Source organism: Cibotium barometz, chromosome 4, assembly GCF_041138505.1.
Source record: "Cibotium barometz isolate CiBa-2024 chromosome 4, ASM4113850v1, whole genome shotgun sequence".
Taxonomy (NCBI): domain Eukaryota; kingdom Viridiplantae; phylum Streptophyta; class Polypodiopsida; order Cyatheales; family Cibotiaceae; genus Cibotium; species Cibotium barometz.
The window spans coordinates 41,719,786-41,724,724 of record NC_141049.1 but is presented as its reverse complement, the minus strand read 5'-3'; the positions used below and the strand labels follow the sequence as shown (position 1 = coordinate 41,724,724).

General features: G+C 40.7%; 1 non-coding gene across 1 annotated transcript; it reads left to right on the top strand.

The window, feature by feature from the left end:
* The first annotated feature begins 3,118 nt into the window (after positions 1-3,118).
* TRNAA-AGC (transfer RNA alanine (anticodon AGC)) lies at positions 3,119-3,191 on the top strand. The gene has a single exon. It is a non-coding gene; the product is annotated as a tRNA-Ala (tRNA).
* Positions 3,192-4,939: the final 1,748 nt, after the last annotated feature.

Genomic DNA, 4,939 nt, shown 5'->3' with positions numbered 1-4,939 from the left:
CAGGCTGAGGAGGAATCTTACAAGGTAAGTCACCCAAGGATAGCCGTTAGGCCGCATTGTTGTTTGCATAGTAACAGAGCCCCGTTTGGCCAACACAAGTTATGCTCATGAGAGAGGGACCCTAAACGGTCTCAAGCTTCCTGGGAATGCTGGTTACTTGAGTACACATTTTTTTGCTGACAATAACAGCAATATACTTGAAGCTAATGAGGTTAACATTGATAATGCCCTTGCCATAGTCAATGAATTTTGCTATCTTTTTGTCTCTCTAAATAGTGTACACAAAGCTCAAGCCCTAATCCTGCACAGAGACGGGCTCGGGGATAACATGGTTTTCCATACATAAAGACTGGTCAGATTATTCATTTTCTTGGTTGCCCTATAGGTGTTGATGTTACCACTAAAACAAAGATTTGAATACTTCTAAGAGAAGCTCAAAAGCAAGATGGTCAACTGGGCCACTCCTAAATCTTTCACTCCTCAATAATGAGCGGGCTAGTTTCTAATTGGAAAGAAGGGTTGAAAGACCTTGGCAGTGTGCTTTGTTGGGAGATGACTCCCTTAATCTTTCTATATGGTGGTCTATTGTCTGGAGCAGCGATCATGGGTGATGGCAAACCTCTTACCTTGTTTAATATTAACAAGGCAAGGAAATTGCATTGAAAAGGTATACAGAGATGGAAAGATCTATGGATGAAAATTGTCAGGATTGACCGGATTATGACAGGCTGAGAGAAAGGTATAATATCACTCCCAGAGAGTTTGGCTTTCTCCGAGAGGCAACATAGCTTCCTGGCCACCCTCACCAATTATTTCAGGAAAGAAATGGTTTAATAATTGGTCAGGGGAAACCTCTAGACCAAGGATCGGCTCAAGCATACTCCAGAGGTGTGGAAAGCCATGCCTGTGGCGAAGTTCAACATTCTGCTCTAGAGTTCTGCATGCAAAGAGCCTACTAGATATAGGATATCAACAAATGGTTTGGGGTTAATCTGCTATGTCCCTTTTGCAAGTAGGAGAAGAATAATGTTTTTCACTTGTTTCAGGAATACAGATGCATCAGGCCCTTGTGGAAAGCTGTAATATTGGTCTCCTGGGCGTAATGCTCCACAAAACGCCGATAAAAGACTGTAAGGCCGAGAAATCCACGAAGCTCATGTACATTTTCTGGTATGGGCCAACACAATGGCCTCAATCTTCTCTGGATCCATCGAGATTTCATCCTCGGAGATGACGTGTCCCAAAAAAAGAAATTTTGACGATGAAAAACTCTCTCTTTCGAGGGTGAAGTTGCAAATTATGGGCATCAATCAACTGCAAGGCCGTCTCCACATGCTTCCCATGCTCATCTTTATTCGTGCTAAAGACCAAAATATCATTCAAGAAGACAATGATGACTATTCCAAGGGTGGCTCCAGTTAGCAAAGGTGCAAGACTCCAATTGGAAGTAGGCTTTACTTGGTGATATGAAGAACCTCAACCCTGAATTGGGAGACGGTACCCTTTACTCTCACTGCTGTAACCCACAAATATGCACTTTGTGGCCTTGTTAGCAAGTTTGGCTCTCATCTGCTAAGGCACATGTACATATGCAAGACAACCGAACACCTTGAGTCATCATGGATGGTTAGACAAACAGAATGTGTTGGATCATGCAAGAGTTGGTCATCCGCAGGTTGCTGCTGACATGGTGAGGATGCAATGTGAGCCTTTGCACACTGGATGCAAAAAGTGGTCTCGCAGTGTTCGGGATTTTGGGTACCATGGATGAGATTTGCTTGGATCTTTCCTTTTATGAAAGGGCACTTTAACCATGCAACTAGGGGTAGTTGCAATGGAAGTGGGGGAGAATGTACAAGGCTGACCTATGGTACATGCAGAGGAGTAGTTGGGTAGAAGGCATAGCCATGTAGACCTATGCAAGTGCCACGTAGCAATCGGCCATTGAACATGAAGTCGGCCGAGTGCAATCTGATCTACGCCAATTGGAAAATCTCAAAAATCATCTTCTTGGACTTCACAGAGTGTTTCTTTGTAGGCGAAGTGCTAGCTAGGAGTATACAGGAGGTCACAAGGATGTAGTTGACGTTTTCACTCTGCCATATTCCCTCATCTCACATGGTTTCTGTAAGCTTTTGATTGACTGCTGAATGAGAAATATATATGGTGCTGTATGCTTTGAGTTTTGTGATTTCAGCTGAATGGTCTCCTGCCAGCTCGGGATTTCTTGTCCATCACAGTTGCTGATGGGGATAACATATGTAACATGCTTGCAGTTTTGTGCTGTTACTTTTTTGTGACTCTGATGGATGTTGATAAATTTAGATGTGATGTTAAGGTCATGCTGCTTGCTATTTTCATTAATCCTTTGCACGATTAAGGATTTTACAGAACATGCATGGTTGGGAAGGTGGCCAGGCAAGGTTTCCCTTTCTGGTAGCCTGTGGCTGCTTAATTTATAATGTTGGTCACTGGTAACGTAGAACCACATGGATGGGCCATCTCTGTCGAAATAGATTCCCCACCCACAAGAAACAGGCAGCTGAGATCTTTCCTTTTTAGGGGGTTTTCTACCTTCACCTATTTTCTTGATCTTCTTATCCAGTTCTGCCATAGTCTTCTTCAAGCTCTTTGAATTTGATTTGTATTCAGCCTTGTAAATTTTGTCATCCTTGGATTTGAGACTACAACCACCTTTGTGGTTTTCTTCTTTGGAGGGGCTTCTATGATAAGAGCTCTATCAATTAGGGCCTGGCATTACCATTTAAGTCTTAGAAGAAATGCTTTTATCAAGAGGTACACAATTCCTCATCAAAATGTTTTTGATGGGTCCATCATTCAAAGGCTATATGGATAGCCAGACCTCTATTATTATCTCCATGAAGGTAAGGTAGAGGAACTGTACCTTGGCTATGGACTTGTGTTGAATCTCTCTGATTTTGGCTCAGATCTTGGTTTTGCCAATGCATTCTGGTGAGCTACAGCTTCATGCGGAAAGGTGTGATTTGGCCTCTTTCCTTTTCACCATTCCTTATCTTCTTTTTAGGTTACACTTCTTTGTGTAGCTTTGATTTGCATTACGCAGAGATAAATAAACTAACCTTTGTGTTTGCCAACAGGGGATGTAGCTCAGATGGTAGAGCGCTCGCTTAGCATGCGAGAGGTACGGGGATCGATACCCCGCATCTCCATTTTCTGGGCTCGGGTCCCCCGTATATTATATAACCCAACCCCTTTTACTTTTCATATAACTTGTGATATGGCGACAATTTTCAGACCATTTTATTTAGAGGATTACAGGATCCTCAAATCAATGATTTTAGGCTCACTTGAGTTTCCAAGCATGCTTTACCTCAATGCTATTTATACTCTTGGAGAAATTTATTATAGCAAAAAATGGAGCCCTCCACAATGTGGTTTTTTAAATTATACATCAGGATAAGGCTATAAGTGAATTGACTATTTATAATGCAAGCTTATAATACTCCATGCCTTTTATCAATGCTCTAATTGTAATATAGAAGATTCACTAGTGATTTATTTTACGGGCTTGAGACTCATGCCAAGACTCATCACCATGCACCAAGATGATGTCGTGCTAGGGTTTGGGAAAAGATAGGTTTAGCTTAGCCTAGAACTTGTTCAATTTTCAAAAGCTCTTTCATGTTGATGGGAGAGGGAAAAATGCCTCCTCAAAAATTTCAAGATTCAGCTATAATTAAATTAGCGTAAAGAAAATGCTTGTTCTAAATGTGAGGCTCTAACAAGACCATCATGTGCACCCGAACGATACTCCTCATCATGAACTAACTATGAAGTTCATAAGAAAGTGAGGATGTTTAATTTCTAAGTGTTCAATCAGGGACGTAATGGAAGAATCTTACAATTGTCTCTATGACAATAGGGCATGGACAAGTAACATTGCCTATCCATTTTCTCCCTCCTTGCTCATCCTCAGACCTTACATGATGTGAACCACCTATTGTACTTTGAATGGTGAGGGTGATGAAAACACAAGATAAAATGGGTTGAGAATGGGCTATATTGCCTAAAAATGTACAACGAACTCATAATTACTACTAACTTGGACTCCTTTTAGTGAGCACATCCTTTTTGGTGTAATGTAATTCCTTTGACCGACAGTCCACACTTCAAATGAGCTTACATCTCTAAATTAATCCTTATCACAAGTGTTATAAAGAGATCAACTATGATACCTTTATCTCATTTTCTTGTTATACTTTTCGACATGCCTCTTTGTTGTGTTGAGTCGATTATTATCAAAAGAAAAGTTGACTTTCTAAAATATGCCTTGAGTTGCTAGTTACTAGAATTATTAGTGATGTAATCATGGCTATTGCCTACAACTTATAAAGTGGTTATTTACTGATGGCCTTTACAAGTTTAAAGTGGTGTGTAAGAAAATACACCAAGTGGAACTTGATCACAAGACAAAGGACTTGAAGCAAGAGATATGGACAATAATGTTGAATTAATATTGTAAACCAAAGTTACAAACTGATCCATGTGCTTTGACAAGGAGCTTTGATGGCAATCTAGGTAGACACTAGAGAGAGGATGTCATGCACATACAAGCACACACAATGCAATGAAGGTAGATCTAAAGCTTTTGATCTCGATATATGAAATGAAGTCCGATAAACTACTCTATATATAGTATCCAAGGTTATCGTAGATCAATGTTGGCCACCCTACGACTGGTTCAAATAGACCAAACCAATTACATCTCCTGATTGGGACATATTACTAGACTACAACAGAGACGTATAATTTTTGTGCAACTTTTAGAACTAGCCTTAACAATCCCCAAACCCACCAAGGACAAGGTGTTCCAGAAGATCTTCTTCTACCTAAGAGAATGGCCAATTGGCCCGCATTAACATATATCCTCCTTGGCATGGCGCAAGGTAGACCTACA